General features: G+C 30.2%; 25 non-coding genes across 25 annotated transcripts; all 25 read left to right on the forward strand.

Annotated features, from left to right (window-relative positions):
* The first annotated feature begins 369 nt into the window (after positions 1-369).
* TRNAT-AGU (transfer RNA threonine (anticodon AGU)) lies at positions 370-443 on the forward strand. The gene has a single exon. It is a non-coding gene; the product is annotated as a tRNA-Thr (tRNA).
* Positions 444-1,286: 843 nt separating this feature from the next.
* Positions 1,287-1,360, forward strand: TRNAT-CGU (transfer RNA threonine (anticodon CGU)). Its single transcript has one exon. It is a non-coding gene; the product is annotated as a tRNA-Thr (tRNA).
* Positions 1,361-2,189: 829 nt separating this feature from the next.
* On the forward strand, positions 2,190-2,263 carry TRNAT-AGU (transfer RNA threonine (anticodon AGU)). Its single transcript has one exon. It is a non-coding gene; the product is annotated as a tRNA-Thr (tRNA).
* Positions 2,264-3,105: 842 nt separating this feature from the next.
* TRNAT-CGU (transfer RNA threonine (anticodon CGU)) lies at positions 3,106-3,179 on the forward strand. Its single transcript has one exon. It is a non-coding gene; the product is annotated as a tRNA-Thr (tRNA).
* An 826-nt stretch (positions 3,180-4,005) lies between these two features.
* On the forward strand, positions 4,006-4,079 carry TRNAT-AGU (transfer RNA threonine (anticodon AGU)). The gene has a single exon. It is a non-coding gene; the product is annotated as a tRNA-Thr (tRNA).
* Positions 4,080-6,729: 2,650 nt separating this feature from the next.
* Positions 6,730-6,803, forward strand: TRNAT-AGU (transfer RNA threonine (anticodon AGU)). The gene has a single exon. It is a non-coding gene; the product is annotated as a tRNA-Thr (tRNA).
* Positions 6,804-7,443: 640 nt separating this feature from the next.
* On the forward strand, positions 7,444-7,517 carry TRNAT-AGU (transfer RNA threonine (anticodon AGU)). Its single transcript has one exon. It is a non-coding gene; the product is annotated as a tRNA-Thr (tRNA).
* An 842-nt stretch (positions 7,518-8,359) lies between these two features.
* TRNAT-CGU (transfer RNA threonine (anticodon CGU)) lies at positions 8,360-8,433 on the forward strand. The gene has a single exon. It is a non-coding gene; the product is annotated as a tRNA-Thr (tRNA).
* Positions 8,434-9,263: 830 nt separating this feature from the next.
* On the forward strand, positions 9,264-9,337 carry TRNAT-AGU (transfer RNA threonine (anticodon AGU)). The gene has a single exon. It is a non-coding gene; the product is annotated as a tRNA-Thr (tRNA).
* An 842-nt stretch (positions 9,338-10,179) lies between these two features.
* Positions 10,180-10,253, forward strand: TRNAT-CGU (transfer RNA threonine (anticodon CGU)). Its single transcript has one exon. It is a non-coding gene; the product is annotated as a tRNA-Thr (tRNA).
* An 828-nt stretch (positions 10,254-11,081) lies between these two features.
* TRNAT-AGU (transfer RNA threonine (anticodon AGU)) lies at positions 11,082-11,155 on the forward strand. The gene has a single exon. It is a non-coding gene; the product is annotated as a tRNA-Thr (tRNA).
* An 842-nt stretch (positions 11,156-11,997) lies between these two features.
* On the forward strand, positions 11,998-12,071 carry TRNAT-CGU (transfer RNA threonine (anticodon CGU)). The gene has a single exon. It is a non-coding gene; the product is annotated as a tRNA-Thr (tRNA).
* An 828-nt stretch (positions 12,072-12,899) lies between these two features.
* Positions 12,900-12,973, forward strand: TRNAT-AGU (transfer RNA threonine (anticodon AGU)). The gene has a single exon. It is a non-coding gene; the product is annotated as a tRNA-Thr (tRNA).
* An 842-nt stretch (positions 12,974-13,815) lies between these two features.
* On the forward strand, positions 13,816-13,889 carry TRNAT-CGU (transfer RNA threonine (anticodon CGU)). Its single transcript has one exon. It is a non-coding gene; the product is annotated as a tRNA-Thr (tRNA).
* Positions 13,890-14,717: 828 nt separating this feature from the next.
* Positions 14,718-14,791, forward strand: TRNAT-AGU (transfer RNA threonine (anticodon AGU)). The gene has a single exon. It is a non-coding gene; the product is annotated as a tRNA-Thr (tRNA).
* Positions 14,792-15,633: 842 nt separating this feature from the next.
* On the forward strand, positions 15,634-15,707 carry TRNAT-CGU (transfer RNA threonine (anticodon CGU)). The gene has a single exon. It is a non-coding gene; the product is annotated as a tRNA-Thr (tRNA).
* An 828-nt stretch (positions 15,708-16,535) lies between these two features.
* On the forward strand, positions 16,536-16,609 carry TRNAT-AGU (transfer RNA threonine (anticodon AGU)). The gene has a single exon. It is a non-coding gene; the product is annotated as a tRNA-Thr (tRNA).
* An 842-nt stretch (positions 16,610-17,451) lies between these two features.
* On the forward strand, positions 17,452-17,525 carry TRNAT-CGU (transfer RNA threonine (anticodon CGU)). The gene has a single exon. It is a non-coding gene; the product is annotated as a tRNA-Thr (tRNA).
* An 828-nt stretch (positions 17,526-18,353) lies between these two features.
* Positions 18,354-18,427, forward strand: TRNAT-AGU (transfer RNA threonine (anticodon AGU)). Its single transcript has one exon. It is a non-coding gene; the product is annotated as a tRNA-Thr (tRNA).
* Positions 18,428-19,269: 842 nt separating this feature from the next.
* Positions 19,270-19,343, forward strand: TRNAT-CGU (transfer RNA threonine (anticodon CGU)). The gene has a single exon. It is a non-coding gene; the product is annotated as a tRNA-Thr (tRNA).
* An 828-nt stretch (positions 19,344-20,171) lies between these two features.
* On the forward strand, positions 20,172-20,245 carry TRNAT-AGU (transfer RNA threonine (anticodon AGU)). Its single transcript has one exon. It is a non-coding gene; the product is annotated as a tRNA-Thr (tRNA).
* An 842-nt stretch (positions 20,246-21,087) lies between these two features.
* On the forward strand, positions 21,088-21,161 carry TRNAT-CGU (transfer RNA threonine (anticodon CGU)). Its single transcript has one exon. It is a non-coding gene; the product is annotated as a tRNA-Thr (tRNA).
* An 828-nt stretch (positions 21,162-21,989) lies between these two features.
* Positions 21,990-22,063, forward strand: TRNAT-AGU (transfer RNA threonine (anticodon AGU)). The gene has a single exon. It is a non-coding gene; the product is annotated as a tRNA-Thr (tRNA).
* Positions 22,064-22,905: 842 nt separating this feature from the next.
* On the forward strand, positions 22,906-22,979 carry TRNAT-CGU (transfer RNA threonine (anticodon CGU)). The gene has a single exon. It is a non-coding gene; the product is annotated as a tRNA-Thr (tRNA).
* Positions 22,980-23,807: 828 nt separating this feature from the next.
* Positions 23,808-23,881, forward strand: TRNAT-AGU (transfer RNA threonine (anticodon AGU)). Its single transcript has one exon. It is a non-coding gene; the product is annotated as a tRNA-Thr (tRNA).
* Positions 23,882-23,931: the final 50 nt, after the last annotated feature.

The following is a 23,931-nucleotide window of genomic DNA, read 5'->3' on the forward strand; positions in this document are numbered from 1 at the left end:
CAAGCTTCCAGATAAAATGTTAACATTAATTCTATCGAGATCTCATTTTTTTCATTTCACGACTACTTTTTAACTGTATGAGTACCAACAAAAGACTGACTTTAATTTCCCAGGGATGACTACATTAATAACAAGGCCATAATATCTATTACAATAAAGCATATTAACAAGTGACTTGGACAAGACATTGTATGAATGTAGGGCCTGTATATACAAAATAAAGGAGAGAAAAGCATTACATAACTTACTGTAAGTTTCCAACTGTTTAAAGAATTAATAAAATACTTGTTTCAAAAAAATATATAAAAATAATAAAAAATATTATACTTTAGACATATAATTTGTCATTATACATAAGGCAGGGCAAGTGGCACTGTGGCTTAGTTGGTTAAAGCACCTGTCTAGTAAACAGGAGATCCTGAGTTCAAATCACAGCAGCGCCTTTGCTTGATACCTTTTTATCACACCAGTATGTAGTTTTTTTGTTGATGCATAACAAAATAAGATGTGTAAAACCTTTATCTGCTTTCACTTTGGCACATTTGGTCACCAATGTAAAAAAGTTTAAAGATGCCATCCATGTCAGAAGATGACAAACAACAAAACTTCACCCTATTTCAATATAAGTTAATTTGTAGAAATATGCCTATGTTAAGGTAAATATATGAATTTTTACAAAATAGCCTTCATCATATTGGGTAAGTGCAAAATTAATTTGGAGTACAGTCAAAAGAGAATAACACAGGAAGTGTTAAAATGTCTGTAAAAAAGTAAGTTTCCCAAGGTACAGTAATTTGAGAGTCAGTTTAGTCATCATAGCTAGAGAATCATTGACATTTAACCCATATTTATTTCCATAACATCCTTAAAATTGTGTTAGGAAAATACTTCTTGATGAAAAGCTAAAATTCTCTTGAAAAAGCATAAATAAGGAATATTCACCATAATTCTGACTTTTTAAAACAGAGTTCTTAATTTTACTACATGTTTTTGTTTTCTGAATATCAAAAATTAATTGACATTTATTCCCATGTAGCATTACTTACAGAGAAATCAATAAAAGTGCTAAAGAAATATATTAGAAAATTACTTTGACAAGATATTTTAAGAATGTAGGTCCTGTAAATCATGAATAAAAAGAGAGAACACAACTTTCTATTTATACTCTAAATTTCCACCGGTTTGAAAAATTGATGAAGCAATAGTTATAAGAATGTCAAAAATTGTTACCAAACAGCATATCTTAGATATATCATTTTTCTTTGTGAAGCTTTTGAGCATCATGTGGTGCTGTGGCTTAGTTGGTTAAAGCGCCTGTCTCGTAAACAGGAGATCCTGAGTTCAAATCTCAGCAGTGCCTTTCATTTATTTTCATCATCTCAGAACATAGTTTGTTGTTAATTCATCACAAAAAGACACGTGAATGCTTCAGCAGCCTTTACCCTTTCTCACATGTTCAGTAAAATGTACCACATTTCTAGATACAGTCCAAATCAGAAAACACAAAAAAATGCAATATTCCCCTTTTTTAATATCAGTTTTTTTGTAGAAGTAAATTGATGCCAAGGTAACTAGAAAAGAATTCCAGAAATTGGCAATATTCATGTCTGAGCAATCTCCAGAAACAATATGGTGTCCAGTCAGAGGAAATGTTTAAACAAAAGTCAGTAACAATGTGAGTTTCTCAAGATAAATGGATAGACAATTTAGTCATCAGAGTTTGGAGAGCAATAGAAAATAATGGATTATGTATTACTTAACATAAACAATATTGTGTTAGGAAAGAAATTCCAGAAATCAATCTTTCCATTTATTGAGCAAGCTTCCAGATAAAATGTTAACATTAATTCTATCATTGAGATCTAATTTTTTCATTTCACGACTACTTTTTAACTGTATGAGTACCAACAAAAGACTGACTTTAATTTCCCAGGGATGACTACATTAATAACAATGCCATAATATCTACTACAATAAAGCATATTAACAAGTTACTTGGACAAGACATTGTATGAATGTAGGGCCTGTATATACAAAATAAAGGAGAGAAAAGCATTACATAACTTACTGTAAGTTTCCAACTGTTTAAAGAATTAATAAAATACTTGTTTCAAAAAAATATATAAAAATAATAAAAAATATTATACTTTAGACATATAATTTGTCATTATACATAAGGCAGTGCAAGTGGCACTGTGGCTTAGTTGGTTAAAGCACCTGTCTAGTAAACAGGAGATCCTGAGTTCAAATCACAGTAGTGCCTTTGCTTGATACCTTTTTATCACACCAGTATGTAGTTTTTTGTTGATGCATAACAAAATAAGATGTGTAAAACCTTTATCTGCTTTCACTTTGGCACATTTGGTCACCAATGTAAAAAAGTTTAAAGATGCCATCCATGTCAGAAGATGACAAACAACAAAACTTCACCCTATTTCAATATAAGTTAATTTGTAGAAATATGCCTATGTTAAGGTAAATATATGAATTTTTACAAAATAGCCTTCATCATATTGGGTAACTGCAAAATTAATTTGGAGTACAGTCAAAAGAGAATAACACAGGAAGTGTTATAATGTCTGTAAAAAAGTAAGTTTCCCAAGGTACAGTAATTTGAGAGTCAGTTTAGTCATCATAGCTAGAGAATCATTGACATTTAACCCATATTTATTACCATAACATCCTTAAAATTGTGTTAGGAAAATACTTCTTGATGAAAAGCTAAAATTCTCTTGAAAAAGCATAAATAAAGAATGTTCACCATAATTCTGACTTTTTAAAACAGAGTTCTTAATTTTACTACATGTTTTTGTTTTCTGAATATCAAAAATTAATTGACATTTATTCCCATGTAGCATTACTTACAGAGAAATCAATAAAAGTGCTAAAAAAATATATTAGAAAATTACTTTGACAAGATATTTTAAGAATGTAGGTCCTGTAAATCATGAATAAAAAGAGAGAACACAACTTTCTATTTATACTCTAAATTTCCACCGGTTTGAAAAATTGATGAAGCAATAGTTATAAGAATGACAAAAATTGTTACCAAATAGCATATCTTAGATATATCATTTTTCTTTGTGAAGCTTTTGAGCATCATGTGGTGCTGTGGCTTAGTTGGTTAAAGCGCCTGTCTCGTAAACAGAAGATCCTGAGTTCAAATCTCAGCAGTGCCTTTCATTTATTTTCATCATCTCAGAACATAGTTTGTTGATAATTCATCACAAAAAGACACGTGAATGCTTCAGCAGCTTTTACCCTTTCTCACATGTTCAGTAAAATGTACCACATTTCTAGATACAGTCCAAATCAGAAACACAAAAAAATGCAATATTCCCCTTTTTTAATATCAGTTTTTTTGTAGAAGTAAATTGATGCCAAGGTAACTAGAAAAGAATTCCAGAAATTGGCAATATTCATGTCTGAGCAATCTCCAGAAACAATATGGTGTCCAGTCAGAGGAAATGTTTAAACAAAAGTCAGTAACAATGTGAGCTTCTCAAGATAAATGGATAGACAATTTAGTCATCAGAGTTTGGAGAGCAATAGAAAATAATGGATTATGTATTACTTAACATAAACAATATTGTGTTAGGAAAGAAATTCCAGAAATCAATCTTTCCATTTATTGAGCAAGCTTCCAGATAAAATGTTAACATTAATTCTATCGAGATCTCATTTTTTTCATTTCACGACTACTTTTTAACTGTATGAGTACCAACAAAAGACTGACTTTAATTTCCCAGGGATGACTACATTAATAACAACGCCATAATATCTATTACAATAAAGCATATTAACAAGTGACTTGGACAAGACATTGTATGAATGTAGGGCCTGTATATACAAAATAAAGGAGAGAAAAGCATTACATAACTTACTGTAAGTTTCCAACTGTTTAAAGAATTAATAAAATACTTGTTTCAAAAAAATATATAAAAATAATAAAAAATATTATACTTTAGACATATAATTTGTCATTATACATAAGGCAGGGCAAGTGGCACTGTGGCTTAGTTGGTTAAAGCACTTGTCTAGTAAACAGGAGATCCTGAGTTCAAATCACAGCAGCGCCTTTGCTTGATACCTTTTTATCACACCAGTATGTAGTTTTTTGTTGATGCATAACAAAATAAGATGTGTAAAACCTTTATCTGCTTTCACTTTGGCACATTTGGTCACCAATGTAAAAAAGTTTAAAGATGCCATCCATGTCAGAAGATGACAAACAACAAAACTTCACCCTATTTCAATATAAGTTAATTTGTAGAAATATGCCTATGTTAAGGTAAATATATGAATTTTTACAAAATAGCCTTCATCATATTGGGTAACTGCAAAATTAATTTGGAGTACAGTCAAAAGAGAATAACACAGGAAGTGTTAAAATGTCTGTAAAAAAGTAAGTTTCCCAAGGTACAGTAATTTGAGAGTCAGTTTAGTCATCATAGCTAGAGAATCATTGACATTTAACCCATATTTATTTCCATAACATCCTTAAAATTGTGTTAGGAAAATACTTCTTGATGAAAAGCTAAAATTCTCTTGAAAAAGCATAAATAAGGAATGTTCACCATAATTCTGACTTTTTAAAACAGAGTTCTTAATTTTACTACATGTTTTTGTTTTCTGAATATCAAAAATTAATTGACATTTATTCCCATGTAGCATTACTTACAGAGAAATCAATAAAAGTGCTAAAAAAATATATTAGAAAATTACTTTGACAAGATATTTTAAGAATGTAGGTCCTGTAAATCATGAATAAAAAGAGAGAACACAACTTTCTATTTATACTCTAAATTTCCACCGGTTTGAAAAATTGATGAAGCAATAGTTATAAGAATGTCAAAAATTGTTACCAAACAGCATATCTTAGATATATCATTTTTCTTTGTGAAGCTTTTGAGCATCATGTGGTGCTGTGGCTTAGTTGGTTAAAGCGCCTGTCTCGTAAACAGTTCAAATCTCAGCAGTGCCTTTCATTTATTTTCATCATCTCAGAACATAGTTTGTTGTTAATTCATCACAAAAAGACACGTGAATGCTTCAGCAGCCTTTACCCTTTCTCACATGTTCAGTAAAATGTACCACATTTCTAGATACAGTCCAAATCAGAAAACACAAAAAAATGCAATATTCCCCTTTTTTAATATCAGTTTTTTTGTAGAAGTAAATTGATGCCAAGGTAACTAGAAAAGAATTCCAGAAATTGGCAATATTCATGTCTGAGCAATCTCCAGAAACAATATGGTGTCCAGTCAGAGGAAATGTTTAAACAAAAGTCAGTAACAATGTGAGTTTCTCAAGATAAATGGATAGACAATTTAGTCATCAGAGTTTGGAGAGCAATAGAAAATAATGGATTATGTATTACTTAACATAAACAATATTGTGTTAGGAAAGAAATTCCAGAAATCAATCTTTCCATTTATTGAGCAAGCTTCCAGATAAAATGTTAACATTAATTCTATCATTGAGATCTAATTTTTTCATTTCACGACTACTTTTTAACTGTATGAGTACCAACAAAAGACTGACTTTAATTTCCCAGGGATGACTTCATTAATAACAATGCCATAATATCTACTACAATAAAGCATATTAACAAGTTACTTGGACAAGACATTGTATGAATGTAGGGCCTGTATATACAAAATAAAGGAGAGAAAAGCATTACATAACTTACTGTAAGTTTCCAACTGTTTAAAGAATTAATAAAATACTTGTTTCAAAAAAATATATAAAAATAATAAAAAATATTATACTTTAGACATATAATTTGTCATTATACATAAGGCAGTGCAAGTGGCACTGTGGCTTAGTTGGTTAAAGCGCCTGTCTAGTAAACAGGAGATCCTGAGCTCAAATCACAGCAGTACATTTGCTTGATACCTTTTTATCACACCAGTATGTAGTTTTTTGTTGATGCATAACAAAATAAGATGTGTAAAACCTTTATCTGCTTTCACTTTGGCACATTTGGTCACCAATGTAAAAAAGTTTAAAGATGCCATCCATGTCAGAAGATGACAAACAACAAAACTTCACCCTATTTCAATATAAGTTAATTTGTAGAAATATGCCTATGTTAAGGTAAATATATGAATTTTTACAAAATAGCCTTCATCATATTGGGTAACTGCAAAATTAATTTAGAGTACAGTCAAAAGAGAATAACACAGGAAGTGTTAAAATGTCTGTAAAAAAGTAAGTTTCCCAAGGTACAGTAATTTGAGAGTCAGTTTAGTCATCATAGCTAGAGAATCATTGACATTTAACCCATATTTATTTCCATAACATCCTTAAAATTGTGTTAGGAAAATACTTCTTGATGAAAAGCTAAAATTCTCTTGAAAAAGCATAAATAAAGAATGTTCACCATAATTCTGACTTTTTAAAACAGAGTTCTTAATTTTACTACATGTTTTTGTTTTCTGAATATCAAAAATTAATTGACATTTATTCCCATGTAGCATTACTTACAGAGAAATCAATAAAAGTGCTAAAAAAATATATTAGAAAATTACTTTGACAAGATATTTTAAGAATGTAGGTCCTGTAAATCATGAATGAAAAGAGAGAACACAACTTTCTATTTATACTCTAAATTTCCACCGGTTTGAAAAATTGATGAAGCAATAGTTATAAGAATGACAAAAATTGTTACCAAATAGCATATCTTAGATATATCATTTTTCTTTGTGAAGCTTTTGAGCATTATGTGGTGCTGTGGCTTAGTTGGTTAAAGCGCCTGTCTAGTAAACAGGAGATCCTGAGTTCAAATCTCAGCAGTGCCTTTCATTTATTTTCATCATCTCAGAACATAGTTTGTTGTTAATTCATCACAAAAATACACGTGAATGCTTCAGCAGCCTTTACCCTTTCTCACATGTTCAGTAAAATGTACCACATTTCTAGATACAGTCCAAATCAGAAAACACAAAAAATGCAATATTCCCCTTTTTTAATATCAGTTTTTTTGTAGAAGTAAATTGATGCCAAGGTAACTAGAAAAGAATTCCAGAAATTGGCAATATTCATGTCTGAGCAATCTCCAGAAACAATATGGTGTCCAGTCAGAGGAAATGTTTAAACAAAAGTCAGTAACAATGTGAGTTTCTCAAGATAAATGGATAGACAATTTAGTCATCAGAGTTTGGAGAGCAATAGAAAATAATGGATTATGTATTACTTAACATAAACAATATTGTGTTAGGAAAGAAATTCCAGAAATCAACCTTTCCATTTATTGAGCAAGCTTCCAGATAAAATGTTAACATTAATTCTATCATTGAGATCTCATTTTTTCATTTCACGACTACTTTTTAACTGTTTAAAGAATTAATAAAATACTTGTTTCAAAAAAATATATAAAAATAATAAAAAATATTATACTTTAGACATATAATTTGTCATTATACATAAGGCAGGGCAAGTGGCACTGTGGCTTAGTTGGTTAAAGCACCTGTCTAGTAAACAGGAGATCCTGAGTTCAAATCACAGCAGCGCCTTTGCTTGATACCTTTTTATCACACCAGTATGTAGTTTTTTGTTGATGCATAACAAAATAAGATGTGTAAAACCTTTATCTGCTTTCACTTTGGCACATTTGGTCACCAATGTAAAAAAGTTTAAAGATGCCATCCATGTCAGAAGATGACAAACAACAAAACTTCACCCTATTTCAATATAAGTTAATTTGTAGAAATATGCCTATGTTAAGGTAAATAGATGAATTTTTACAAAATAGCCTTCATCATATTGGGTAAGTGCAAAATTAATTTGGAGTACAGTCAAAAGAGAATAACACAGGAAGTGTTAAAATGTCTGTAAAAAAGTAAGTTTCCCAAGGTACAGTAATTTGAGAGTCAGTTTAGTCATCATAGCTAGAGAATCATTGACATTTAACCCATATTTATTTCCATAACATCCTTAAAATTGTGTTAGGAAAATACTTCTTGATGAAAAGCTAAAATTCTCTTGAAAAAGCATAAATAAGGAATATTCACCATAATTCTGACTTTTTAAAACAGAGTTCTTAATTTTACTACATGTTTTTGTTTTCTGAATATCAAAAATTAATTGACATTTATTCCCATGTAGCATTACTTACAGAGAAATCAATAAAAGTGCTAAAGAAATATATTAGAAAATTACTTTGACAAGATATTTTAAGAATGTAGGTCCTGTAAATCATGAATAAAAAGAGAGAACACAACTTTCTATTTATACTCTAAATTTCCACCGGTTTGAAAAATTGATGAAGCAATAGTTATAAGAATGTCAAAAATTGTTACCAAACAGCATATCTTAGATATATCATTTTTCTTTGTGAAGCTTTTGAGCATCATGTGGTGCTGTGGCTTAGTTGGTTAAAGCGCCTGTCTCGTAAACAGGAGATCCTGAGTTCAAATCTCAGCAGTGCCTTTCATTTATTTTCATCATCTCAGAACATAGTTTGTTGTTAATTCATCACAAAAAGACACGTGAATGCTTCAGCAGCCTTTACCCTTTCTCACATGTTCAGTAAAATGTACCACATTTCTAGATACAGTCCAAATCAGAAAACACAAAAAAATGCAATATTCCCCTTTTTTAATATCAGTTTTTTTTGTAGAAGTAAATTGATGCCAAGGTAACTAGAAAAGAATTCCAGAAATTGGCAATATTCATGTCTGAGCAATCTCCAGAAACAATATGGTGTCCAGTCAGAGGAAATGTTTAAACAAAAGTCAGTAACAATGTGAGTTTCTCAAGATAAATGGATAGACAATTTAGTCATCAGAGTTTGGAGAGCAATAGAAAATAATGGATTATGTATTACTTAACATAAACAATATTGTGTTAGGAAAGAAATTCCAGAAATCAATCTTTCCATTTATTGAGCAAGCTTCCAGATAAAATGTTAACATTAATTCTATCATTGAGATCTAATTTTTTCATTTCACGACTACTTTTTAACTGTATGAGTACCAACAAAAGACTGACTTTAATTTCCCAGGGATGACTACATTAATAACAATGCCATAATATCTACTACAATAAAGCATATTAACAAGTTACTTGGACAAGACATTGTATGAATGTAGGGCCTGTATATACAAAATAAAGGAGAGAAAAGCATTACATAACTTACTGTAAGTTTCCAACTGTTTAAAGAATTAATAAAATACTTGTTTCAAAAAAATATATAAAAATAATAAAAAATATTATACTTTAGACATATAATTTGTCATTATACATAAGGCAGTGCAAGTGGCACTGTGGCTTAGTTGGTTAAAGCGCCTGTCTAGTAAACAGGAGATCCTGAGTTCAAATCACAGCAGTACCTTTGCTTGATACCTTTTTATCACACCAGTATGTAGTTTTTTGTTGATGCATAACAAAATAAGATGTGTAAAACCTTTATCTGCTTTCACTTTGGCACATTTGGTCACCAATGTAAAAAAGTTTAAAGATGCCATCCATGTCAGAAGATGACAAACAACAAAACTTCACCCTATTTCAATATAAGTTAATTTGTAGAAATATGCCTATGTTAAGGTAAATATATGAATTTTTACAAAATAGCCTTCATCATATTGGGTAACTGCAAAATTAATTTAGAGTACAGTCAAAAGAGAATAACACAGGAAGTGTTAAAATGTCTGTAAAAAAGTAAGTTTCCCAAGGTACAGTAATTTGAGAGTCAGTTTAGTCATCATAGCTAGAGAATCATTGACATTTAACCCATATTTATTTCCATAACATCCTTAAAATTGTGTTAGGAAAATACTTCTTGATGAAAAGCTAAAATTCTCTTGAAAAAGCATAAATAAAGAATGTTCACCATAATTCTGACTTTTTAAAACAGAGTTCTTAATTTTACTACATGTTTTTGTTTTCTGAATATCAAAAATTAATTGACATTTATTCCCATGTAGCATTACTTACAGAGAAATCAATAAAAGTGCTAAAAAAATATATTAGAAAATTACTTTGACAAGATATTTTAAGAATGTAGGTCCTGTAAATCATGAATGAAAAGAGAGAACACAACTTTCTATTTATACTCTAAATTTCCACCGGTTTGAAAAATTGATGAAGCAATAGTTATAAGAATGACTAAAATTGATACCAAATAGCATATCTTAGATATATCATTTTTCTTTGTGAAGCTTTTGAGCATTATGTGGTGCTGTGGCTTAGTTGGTTAAAGCGCCTGTCTCGTAAACAGGAGATCCTGAGTTCAAATCTCAGCAGTGCCTTTCATTTATTTTCATCATCTCAGAACATAGTTTGTTGTTAATTCATCACAAAAAGACACGTGAATGCTTCAGCAGCCTTTACCCTTTCTCACATGTTCAGTAAAATGTACCACATTTCTAGATACAGTCCAAATCAGAAAACACAAAAAATGCAATATTCCCCTTTTTTAATATCAGTTTTTTTGTAGAAGTAAATTGATGCCAAGGTAACTAGAAAAGAATTCCAGAAATTGGCAATATTCATGTCTGAGCAATCTCCAGAAACAATATAGTGTCCAGTCAGAGGAAATGTTTAAACAAAAGTCAGTAACAATGTGAGTTTCTCAAGATAAATGGATAGACAGTTTAGTCATCAGAGTTTGGAGAGCAATAGAAAATAATGGATTATGTATTACTTAACATAAACAATATTGTGTTAGGAAAGAAATTCCAGAAATCAACCTTTCCATTTATTGAGCAAGCTTCCAGATAAAATGTTAACATTAATTCTATCATTGAGATCTCATTTTTTCATTTCACGACTACTTTTTAACTGTATGAGTACCAACAAAAGACTGACTTTAATTTCCCAGGGATGACTACATTAATAACAACGCCATAATATCTATTACAATAAAGCATATTAACAAGTGACTTGGACAAGACATTGTATGAATGTAGGGCCTGTATATACAAAATAAAGGAGAGAAAAGCATTACATAACTTACTGTAAGTTTCCAACTGTTTAAAGAATTAATAAAATACTTGTTTCAAAAAAATATATAAAAATAATAAAAAATATTATACTTTAGACATATAATTTGTCATTATACATAATGCAGTGCAAGTGGCACTGTGGCTTAGTGGGTTAAAGCACCTGTCTAGTAAACAGGAGATCCTGAGTTCAAATCACAGTAGTGCCTTTGCTTGATATCTTTTTATCACACCAGTATGTAGTTTTTTGTTGATGCATAACAAAATAAGATGTGTAAAACCTTTATCTGCTTTCACTTTGGCACATTTGGTCACCAATGTAAAAAAGTTTAAAGATGCCATCCATGTCAGAAGATGACAAACAACAAAACTTCACCCTATTTCAATATAAGTTAATTTGTAGAAATATGCCTATGTTAAGGTAAATATATGAATTTTTACAAAATAGCCTTCATCATATTGGGTAACTGCAAAATTAATTTGGAGTACAGTCAAAAGAGAATAACACAGGAAGTGTTAAAATGTCTGTAAAAAAGTAAGTTTCCCAAGGTACAGTAATTTGAGAGTCAGTTTAGTCATCATAGCTAGAGAATCATTGACATTTAACCCATATTTATTTCCATAACATCCTTAAAATTGTGTTAGGAAAATACTTCTTGATGAAAAGCTAAAATTCTCTTGAAAAAGCATAAATAAAGAATGTTCACCATAATTCTGACTTTTTAAAACAGAGTTCTTAATTTTACTACATGTTTTTGTTTTCTGAATATCAAAAATTAATTGACATTTATTCCCATGTAGCATTACTTACAAAGAAATCAATAAAAGTGCTAAAAAAATATATTAGAAAATTACTTTGACAAGATATTTTAAGAATGTAGGTCCTGTAAATCATGAATGAAAAGAGAGAACACAACTTTCTATTTATACTCTAAATTTCCACCGGTTTGAAAAATTGATGAAGCAATAGTTATAAGAATGACAAAAAGTGTTACCAAATAGCATATCTTAGATATATCATTTTTCTTTGTGAAGCTTTTGAGCATCATGTGGTGCTGTGGCTTAGTTGGTTAAAGCGCCTGTCTCGTAAACAGGAGATCCTGAGTTCAAATCTCAGCAGTGCCTTTCATTTATTTTCATCATCTCAGAACATAGTTTGTTGTTAATTCATCACAAAAAGACACGTGAATGCTTCAGCAGCCTTTACCCTTTCTCACATGTTCAGTAAAATGTACCACATTTCTAGATACAGTCCAAATCAGAAACACAAAAAAATGCAATATTCCCCTTTTTTAATATCATTTTTTTTGTAGAAGTAAATTGATGCCAAGGTAACTAGAAAAGAATTCCAGAAATTGGCAATATTCATGTCTGAGCAATCTCCAGAAACAATATAGTGTCCAGTCAGAGGATATGTTTAAACAAAAGTCAGTAACAATGTGAGTTTCTCAAGATAAATGGATAGACAGTTTAGTCATCAGAGTTTGGAGAGCAATAGAAAATAATGGATTATGTATTACTTAACATAAACAATATTGTGTTAGGAAAGAAATTCCAGAAATCAATCTTTCTATTTATTGAGCAAGCTTCCAGATAAAATGTTAACATTAATTATATCATTGAGATCTCATTTTTTCATTTCATGACTACTTTTTAACTGTATGAGTACCAACAAAAGACTGACTTTAATTTCCCAGGGATGACTACATTAATAACAACGCCATAATATCTATTACAATAAAGCATATTAACAAGTGACTTGGACAAGACATTGTATGAATGTAGGGCCTGCATATACAAAATAAAGGAGAGAAAAGCATTACATAACTTACTGTAAGTTTCCAACTGTTTAAAGAATTAATAAAATACTTGTTTCAAAAAAATATATAAAAATAATAAAAAATATTATACTTTAGACATATAATTTGTCATTATACATAAGGCAGTGCAAGTGGCACTGTGGCTTAGTTGGTTAAAGCGCCTGTCTAGTAAACAGGAGATCCTGAGTTCAAGTCATAGCAGCGCCTTTGCTTGATACCTTTTTATCACACCAGTATGTAGTTTTTTGTTGATGCATAACAAAATAAGATGTGTAAAACCTTTATCTGCTTTCACTTTGGCACATTTGGTCACCAATGTAAAAAAGTTTAAAGATGCCATCCATGTCAGAAGATGACAAACAACAAAACTTCACCCTATTTCAATATAAGTTAATTTGTAGAAATATGCCTATGTTAAGGTAAATATATGAATTTTTGAAAAATAGCCTTCATCATATTGGGTAACTGCAAAATTAATTTGGAGTACAGTCAAAAGAGAATAACACAGGAAGTGTTAAAATGTCTGTAAAAAAGTAAGTTTCCCAAGGTACAGTAATTTGAGAGTCAGTTTAGTCATCATAGCTAGAGAATCATTGACATTTAACCCATATTTATTTCCATAACATCCTTAAAATTGTGTTAGGAAAATACTTCTTGATGAAAAGCTAAAATTCTCTTGAAAAAGCATAAATAAGGAATGTTCACCATAATTCTGACTTTTTAAAACAGAGTTCTTAATTTTACTACATGTTTTTGTTTTCTGAATATCAAAAATTAATTGACATTTATTCCCATGTAGCATTACTTACAGAGAAATCAATAAAAGTGCTAAAAAAATATATTAGAAAATTACTTTGACAAGATATTTTAAGAATGTAGGTCCTGTAAATCATGAATGAAAAGAGAGAACACAACTTTCTATTTATACTCTAAATTTCCCCCGGTTTGAAAAATTGATGAAGCAATAGTTATAAGAATGACAAAAATTGTTACCAAATAGCATATCTTAGATATATCATTTTTCTTTGTGAAGCTTTTGAGCATCATGTGGTGCTGTGGCTTAGTTGGTTAAAGCGCATGTCTCGTAAACAGGAGATCCTGAGTTCAAATCTCAGCAGTGCCTTTCATTTATTTTCATCATCTCAGAACATAGTTTGTTGTTAATTCATCACAAAAAGACACGAGAATGCTTCAGCAGCCTTTACCCTTTCTCACATGCTCAGTAAAATGTACCACATTTCTAGATACAGTCCAAATCAGAAACACAAAAAAATGCAATATTCCCCTTTTTTAATATCAGTTTTTTTGTAGAAGTAAATTGATGCCAAGGTAACTAGAAAAGAATTCCAGAAATTGGCAATATTCATGTCTGAGCAATCTCCAGAAACAATATAGTGTCCAGTCAGAGGAAATGTTTAAACAAAAGTCAGTAACAATGTGAGTTTCTCAAGATAAATGGATAGACAGTTTAGTCATCAGAGTTTGGAGAGCAATAGAAAATAATGGATTATGTATTACTTAACATAAACAATATTGTGTTAGGAAAGAAATTCCAGAAATCAATCTTTCCATTTATTGAGCAAGCTTCCAGATAAAATGTTAACATTAATTCTATCATTGAGATCTAATTTTTTCATTTCACGACTACTTTTTAACTGTATGAGTACCAACAATAGACTGACTTTAATTTCCCAGGGATGACTACATTAATAAGAACGCCACAATATCTATTACAATAAAGCATATTAACAAGTGACTTGAACAAGATATTGTAAGAATGTAGGGCCTGTATATACAAAATAAAGGAGAAAAAAGCATTATATAACTTACTGTAAGTTTCCAACTGTTTAAAGAATTAATAAAATACTAGTTTCAAAAAAATATATAAAAATAATAAAAAATATTATACTTTAGACATATAATTTGTCATTATATGTAAGGCAGTGCAAGTGGCACTGTGGCTTAGTTGGTTAAAGTGCCTGTCTAGTAAACAGGAGATCCTGAGTTCAAGTCATAGCAGCGCCTTTGCTTGATACCTTTTTATCACACCAGTATGTAGTTTTTTGTTGATGCATAACAAAATAAGATGTGTAAAACCTTTATCTGCTTTCACTTTGGCACATTTGGTCACCAATGTAAAAAAGTTTAAAGATGCCATCCATGTCAGAAGATGACAAACAACAAAACTTCACCCTATTTCAATATAAGTTAATTTGTAGAAATATGCCTATGTTAAGGTAAATATATGAATTTTTACAAAATAGCCTTCATCATATTGGGTAACTGCAAAATTAATTTGGAGTACAGTCAAAAGAGAATAACACAGGAAGTGTTAAAATGTCTGTAAAAAAGTAAGTTTCCCAAGGTACAGTAATTTGAGAGTCAGTTTAGTCATCATAGCTAGAGAATCATTGACATTTAACCCATATTTATTTCCATAACATCCTTAAAATTGTGTTAGGAAAATACTTCTTGATGAAAAGCTAAAATTCTCTTGAAAAAGCATAAATAAGGAATGTTCACCATAATTCTGACTTTTTAAAACAGAGTTCTTAATTTTACTACATGTTTTTGTTTTCTGAATATCAAAAATTAATTGACATTTATTCCCATGTAGCATTACTTACAGAGAAATCAATAAAAGTGCTAAAAAAATATATTAGAAAATTACTTTGACAAGATATTTTAAGAATGTAGGTCCTGTAAATCATGAATGAAAAGAGAGAACACAACTTTCTATTCATACTCTAAATTTCCCCCGGTTTGAAAAATTGATGAAGCAATAGTTATAAGAATGACAAAAATTGTTACCAAATAGCATATCTTAGATATATCATTTTTCTTTGTGAAGCTTTTGAGCATCATGTGGTGCTGTGGCTTAGTTGGTTAAAGCGCCTGTCTCGTAAACAGGAGATCCTGAGTTCAAATCTCAGCAGTGCCTTTCATTTATTTTCATCATCTCAGAACATAGTTTGTTGTTAATTCATCACAAAAAGACACCAAAATGCTTCAGCAGCCTTTACCCTTTCTCACATGTTCAGTAAAATGTACCACATTTCTAGATACAGTCCAAATCAGAAACACAAAAAAATGCAATATTCCCCTTTTTTAATATCAGTTTTTTTGTAGAAGTAAATTGATGCCAAGGTAACTAGAAAAGAATTCCAGAAATTGGCAATATTCATGTCTGAGCAATCTCCAGAAACAATATAGTGTCCAGTCAGAGGAAATGTTTAAACAAAAGTCAGTAACAATGTGAGTTTCTCAAGATAAATGGATAGACAGTTTAGTCATCAGAGTTTGGAGAGCAATAGAAAATAATGGATTATGTATTACTTAACATAAACAATATTGTGTTAGGAAAGAAATTCCAGAAATCAATCTTTCCATTTATTGAGCAAGCTTCCAAATAAAATGTTAACATTAATTCTATCATTGAGATCTAATTTTTTCATTTCACGACTACTTTTTAACTGTATGAGTACCAACAATAGACTGACTTTAATTTCCCAGGGATGACTACATTAATAAGAACGCCACAATATCTATTACAATAAAGCATATTAACAAGTGACTTGAACAAGATATTGTAAGAATGTAGGGCCTGTATATACAAAATAAAGGAGAAAAAAGCATTATATAACTTACTGTAAGTTTCCAACTGTTTAAAGAATTAATAAAATACTAGTTTCAAAAAAATATATAAAAATAATAAAAAATATTATACTTTAGACATATAATTTGTCATTATATGTAAGGCAGTGCAAGTGGTGCTGTGGCTTAGTTGGTTAAAGTGCCTGTCTAGTAAACAGGAGATCCTAAGTTCATATCTCAGCAGTACCTTTGCTTGATACCTTTTTATCACACCAGTATGTAGTTTTTTGTTGATGCATAACAAAATAAGATGTGTAAAACCTTTATCTGCTTTCACTTTGGCACATTTGGTCACCAATGTAAAAAAGTTTAAAGATGCCATCCATGTCAGAAGATGACAAACAACAAAACTTCACCCTATTTCAATATAAGTTAATTTGTAGAAATATGCCTATGTTAAGGTAAATATATGAATTTTTACAAAATAGCCTTCATCATATTGGGTAACTGCAAAATTAATTTGGAGTACAGTCAAAAGAGAATAACACAGGAAGTGTTAAAATGTCTGTAAAAAAGTAAGTTTCCCAAGGTACAGTAATTTGAGAGTCAGTTTAGTCATCATAGCTAGAGAATCATTGACATTTAACCCATATTTATTTCCATAACATCCTTAAAATTGTGTTAGGAAAATACTTCTTGATGAAAAGCTAAAATTCTCTTGAAAAAGCATAAATAAGGAATGTTCACCATAATTCTGACTTTTTAAAACAGAGTTCTTAATTTTACTACATGTTTTTGTTTTCTGAATATCAAAAATTAATTGACATTTATTCCCATGTAGCATTACTTACAGAGAAATCAATCAAAGTGCTAAAAAAATATATTAGAAAATTACTTTGACAAGATATTTTAAGAATGTAGGTCCTGTAAATCATGAATAAAAAGAGAGAACACAACTTTCTATTTATACTCTAAATTTCCACCGGTTTGAAAAATTGATGAAGCAATAGTTATAAGAATGACAAAAATTGATACCAAATAGCATATCTTAGATATATCATTTTTCTTTGTGAAGCTTTTGAGCATTATGTGGTGCTGTGGCTTAGTTGGTTAAAGCGCCTGTCTCGTAAACAGGAGATCCTGAGTTCAAATCTCAGCAGTGCTTTTCATTTATTTTCATCATCTCAGAACATAGTTTGTTGTTAATTCATCACAAAAAGACACGTGAATGCTTCAGCAGCCTTTACCCTTTCTCACATGTTCAGTAAAATGTACCACATTTCTAGATACAGTCCAAATCAGAAAACACAAAAAATGCAATATTCCCCTTTTTTAATATCAGTTTTTTTGTAGAAGTAAATTGATGCCAAGGTAACTAGAAAAGAATTCCAGAAATTGGCAATATTCATGTCTGAGCAATCTCCAGAAACAATATAGTGTCCAGTCAGAGGAAATGTTTAAACAAAAGTCAGTAACAATGTGAGTTTCTCAAGATAAATGGATAGACAGTTTAGTCATCAGAGTTTGGAGAGCAATAGAAAATAATGGATTATGTATTACTTAACATAAACAATATTGTGTTAGGAAAGAAATTCCAGAAATCAACCTTTCCATTTATTGAGCAAGCTTCCAGATAAAATGTTAACATTAATTCTATCATTGAGATCTCATTTTTTCATTTCACGACTACTTTTTAACTGTATGAGTACCAACAAAAGACTGACTTTAATTTCCCAGGGATGACTACATTAATAACAACGCCATAATATCTATTACAATAAAGCATATTAACAAGTGACTTGGACAAGACATTGTATGAATGTAGGGCCTGTATATACAAAATAAAGGAGAGAAAAGCATTACATAACTTACTGTAAGTTTCCAACTGTTTAAAGAATTAATAAAATACTAGTTTCAAAAAAATATATAAAAATAATAAAAAATATTATACTTTAGACATATAATTTGTCATTATATGTAAGGCAGTGCAAGTGGTGCTGTGGCTTAGTTGGTTAAAGTGCCTGTCTAGTAAACAGGAGATCCTAAGTTCATATCTCAGCAGTACCTTTGCTTGATACCTTTTTATCACACCAGTATGTAGTTTTTTGTTGATGCATAACAAAATAAGATGTGTAAAACCTTTATCTGCTTTCACTTTGGCACATTTGGTCACCAATGTAAAAAAGTTTAAAGATGCCATCCATGTCAGAAGATGACAAACAACAAAACTTCACCCTATTTCAATATAAGTTAATTTGTAGAAATATGCCTATGTTAAGGTAAATATATGAATTTTTACAAAATAGCCTTCATCATATTGGGTAACTGCAAAATTAATTTGGAGTACAGTCAAAAGAGAATAACACAGGAAGTGTTAAAATGTCTGTAAAAAAGTAAGTTTCCCAAGGTACAGTAATTTGAGAGTCAGTTTAGTCATCATAGCTAGAGAATCATTGACATTTAACCCATATTTATTTCCATAACATCCTTAAAATTGTGTTAGGAAAATACTTCTTGATGAAAAGCTAAAATTCTCTTGAAAAAGCATAAATAAGGAATGTTCACCATAATTCTGACTTTTTAAAACAGAGTTCTTAATTTTACTACATGTTTTTGTTTTCTGAATATCAAAAATTAATTGACATTTATTCCCATGTAGCATTACTTACAGAGAAATCAATCAAAGTGCTAAAAAAATATATTAGAAAATTACTTTGACAAGATATTTTAAGAATGTAGGTCCTGTAAATCATGAATAAAAAGAGAGAACACAACTTTCTATTTATACTCTAAATTTCCACCGGTTTGAAAAATTGATGAAGCAATAGTTATAAGAATGACAAAAATTGTTACCAAATAGCATATCTTAGATATATCATTTTTCTTTGTGAAGCTTTTGAGCATTATGTGGTGCTGTGGCTTAGTTGGTTAAAGCGCCTGTCTCGTAAACAGGAGATCCTGAGTTCAAATCTCAGCAGTGCCTTTCATTTATTTTCATCATCTCAGAACATAGTTTGTTGTTAATTCATCACAAAAAGACACGTGAATGCTTCAGCAGCCTTTACCCTTTCTCACATGTTCAGTAAAATGTACCACATTTCTAGATACAGTCCAAATCAGAAAACACAAAAAATGCAATATTCCCCTTTTTTAATATCAGTTTTTTTGTAGAAGTAAATTGATGCCAAGGTAACTAGAAAAGAATTCCAGAAATTGGCAATATTCATGTCTGAGCAATCTCCAGAAACAATATAGTGTCCAGTCAGAGGAAATGTTTAAACAAAAGTCAGTAACAATGTGAGTTTCTCAAGATAAATGGATAGACAGTTTAGTCATCAGAGTTTGGAGAGCAATAGAAAATAATGGATTATGTATTACTTAACATAAACAATATTGTGTTAGGAAAGAAATTCCAGAAATCAACCTTTCCATTTATTGAGCAAGCTTCCAGATAAAATGTTAACATTAATTCTATCATTGAGATCTCATTTTTTCATTTCACGACTACTTTTTAACTGTATGAGTACCAACAAAAGACTGACTTTAATTTCCCAGGGATGACTACATTAATAACAACGCCATAATATCTATTACAATAAAGCATATTAACAAGTGACTTGGACAAGACATTGTATGAATGTAGGGCCTGTATATACAAAATAAAGGAGAGAAAAGCATTACATAACTTACTGTAAGTTTCCAACTGTTTAAAGAATTAATAAAATACTTGTTTCAAAAAAATATATAAAAATAATAAAAAATATTATACTTTAGACATATAATTTGTCATTATACATAATGCAGTGCAAGTGGCACTGTGGCTTAGTGGGTTAAAGCACCTGTCTAGTAAACAGGAGATCCTGAGTTCAAATCACAGTAGTGCCTTTGCTTGATATCTTTTTATCACACCAGTATGTAGTTTTTTGTTGATGCATAACAAAATAAGATGTGTAAAACCTTTATCTGCTTTCACTTTGGCACATTTGGTCACCAATGTAAAAAAGTTTAAAGATGCCATCCATGTCAGAAGATGACAAACAACAAAACTTCACCCTATTTCAATATAAGTTAATTTGTAGAAATATGCCTATGTTAAGGTAAATATATGAATTTTTACAAAATAGCCTTCATCATATTGGGTAACTGCAAAATTAATTTGGAGTACAGTCAAAAGAGAATAACACAGGAAGTGTTAAAATGTCTGTAAAAAAGTAAGTTTCCCAAGGTACAGTAATTTGAGAGTCAGTTTAGTCATCATAGCTAGAGAATCATTGACATTTAACCCATATTTATTTCCATAACATCCTTAAAATTGTGTTAGGAAAATACTTCTTGATGAAAAGCTAAAATTCTCTTGAAAAAGCATAAATAAAGAATGTTCACCATAATTCTGACTTTTTAAAACAGAGTTCTTAATTTTACTACATGTTTTTGTTTTCTGAATATCAAAAATTAATTGACATTTATTCCCATGTAGCATTACTTACAAAGAAATCAATAAAAGTGCTAAAAAAATATATTAGAAAATTACTTTGACAAGATATTTTAAGAATGTAGGTCCTGTAAATCATGAATGAAAAGAGAGAACACAACTTTCTATTTATACTCTAAATTTCCACCGGTTTGAAAAATTGATGAAGCAATAGTTATAAGAATGACAAAAATTGTTACCAAATAGCATATCTTAGATATATCATTTTTCTTTGTGAAGCTTTTGAGCATCATGTGGTGCTGTGGCTTAGTTGGTTAAAGCGCCTGTCTCGTAAACAGGAGATCCTGAGTTCAAATCTCAGCAGTGCCTTTCATTTATTTTCATCATCTCAGAACATAGTTTGTTGTTAATTCATCACAAAAAGACACGTGAATGCTTCAGCAGCCTTTACCCTTTCTCACATGTTCAGTAAAATGTACCACATTTCTAGATACAGTCCAAATCAGAAACACAAAAAAATGCAATATTCCCCTTTTTTAATATCATTTTTTTTGTAGAAGTAAATTGATGCCAAGGTAACTAGAAAAGAATTCCAGAAATTGGCAATATTCATGTCTGAGCAATCTCCAGAAACAATATAGTGTCCAGTCAGAGGAAATGTTTAAACAAAAGTCAGTAACAATGTGAGTTTCTCAAGATAAATGGATAGACAGTTTAGTCATCAGAGTTTGGAGAGCAATAGAAAATAATGGATTATGTATTACTTAACATAAACAATATTGTGTTAGGAAAGAAATTCCAGAAATCAATCTTTCTATTTATTGAGCAAGCTTCCAGATAAAATGTTAACATTAATTATATCATTGAGATCTCATTTTTTCATTTCACGACTACTTTTTAACTGTATGAGTACCAACAAAAGACTGACTTTAATTTCCCAGGGATGACTACATTAATAACAACGCCATAATATCTATTACAATAAAGCATATTAACAAGTGACTTGGACAAGACATTGTATGAATGTAGGGCCTGCATATACAAAATAAAGGAGAGAAAAGCATTACATAACTTACTGTAAGTTTCCAACTGTTTAAAGAATTAATAAAATACTTGTTTCAAAAAAATATATAAAAATAATAAAAAATATTATACTTTAGACATATAATTTGTCATTATACATAAGGCAGTGCAAGTGGCACTGTGGCTTAGTTGGTTAAAGCGCCTGTCTAGTAAACAGGAGATCCTGAGTTCAAGTCATAGCAGCGCCTTTGCTTGATACCTTTTTATCACACCAGTATGTAGTTTTTTGTTGATGCATAACAAAATAAGATGTGTAAAACCTTTATCTGCTTTCACTTTGGCACATTTGGTCACCAATGTAAAAAAGTTTAAAGATGCCATCCATGTCAGAAGATGACAAACAACAAAACTTCACCCTATTTCAATATAAGTTAATTTGTAGAAATATGCCTATGTTAAGGTAAATATATGAATTTTTGCAAAATAGCCTTCATCATATTGGGTAACTGCAAAATTAATTTGGAGTACAGTCAAAAGAGAATAACACAGGAAGTGTTAAAATGTCTGTAAAAAAGTAAGTTTCCCAAGGTACAGTAATTTGAGAGTCAGTTTAGTCATCATAGCTAGAGAATCATTGACATTTAACCCATATTTATTTCCATAACATCCTTAAAATTGTGTTAGGAAAATACTTCTTGATGAAAAGCTAAAATTCTCTTGAAAAAGCATAAATAAGGAATGTTCACCATAATTCTGACTTTTTAAAACAGAGTTCTTAATTTTACTACATGTTTTTGTTTTCTGAATATCAAAAATTAATTGACATTTATTCCCATGTAGCATTACTTACAGAGAAATCAATAAAAGTGCTAAAAAAATATATTAGAAAATTACTTTGACAAGATATTTTAAGAATGTAGGTCCTGTAAATCATGAATGAAAAGAGAGAACACAACTTTCTATTTATACTCTAAATTTCCCCCGGTTTGAAAAATTGATGAAGCAATAGTTATAAGAATGACAAAAATTGTTACCAAATAGCATATCTTAGATATATCATTTTTCTTTGTGAAGCTTTTGAGCATCATGTGGTGCTGTGGCTTAGTTGGTTAAAGCGCCTGTCTCGTAAACAGGAGATCCTGAGTTCAAATCTCAGCAGTGCCTTTCATTTATTTTCATCATCTCAGAACATAGTTTGTTGTTAATTCATCACAAAAAGACACGAGAATGCTTCAGCAGCCTTTACCCTTTCTCACATGCTCAGTAAAATGTACCACATTTCTAGATACAGTCCAAATCAGAAACACAAAAAAATGCAATATTCCCCTTTTTTAATATCAGTTTTTTTGTAGAAGTAAATTGATGCCAAGGTAACTAGAAAAGAATTCCAGAAATTGGCAATATTCATGTCTGAGCAATCTCCAGAAACAATATAGTGTCCAGTCAGAGGAAATGTTTAAACAAAAGTCAGTAACAATGTGAGTTTCTCAAGATAAATGGATAGACAGTTTAGTCATCAGAGTTTGGAGAGCAATAGAAAATAATGGATTATGTATTACTTAACATAAACAATATTGTGTTAGGAAAGAAATTCCAGAAATCAATCTTTCCATTTATTGAGCAAGCTTCCAGATAAAATGTTAACATTAATTCTATCATTGAGATCTAATTTTTTCATTTCACGACTACTTTTTAACTGTATGAGTACCAACAATAGACTGACTTTAATTTCCCAGGGATGACTACATTAATAAGAACGCCACAATATCTATTACAATAAAGCATATTAACAAGTGACTTGAACAAGATATTGTAAGAATGTAGGGCCTGTATATACAAAATAAAGGAGAAAAAAGCATTATATAACTTACTGTAAGTTTCCAACTGTTTAAAGAATTAATAAAATACTAGTTTCAAAAAAATATATAAAAATAATAAAAAATATTATACTTTAGACATATAATTTGTCATTATATGTAAGGCAGTGCAAGTGGTGCTGTGGCTTAGTTGGTTAAAGTGCCTGTCTAGTAAACAGGAGATCCTGAGTTCAAGTCATAGCAGCGCCTTTGCTTGATACCTTTTTATCACACCAGTATGTAGTTTTTTGTTGATGCAT

Source organism: Pseudophryne corroboree, chromosome 11 (assembly GCF_028390025.1).
Source record: "Pseudophryne corroboree isolate aPseCor3 chromosome 11, aPseCor3.hap2, whole genome shotgun sequence".
Taxonomy (NCBI): Eukaryota; Metazoa; Chordata; class Amphibia; order Anura; family Myobatrachidae; genus Pseudophryne; species Pseudophryne corroboree.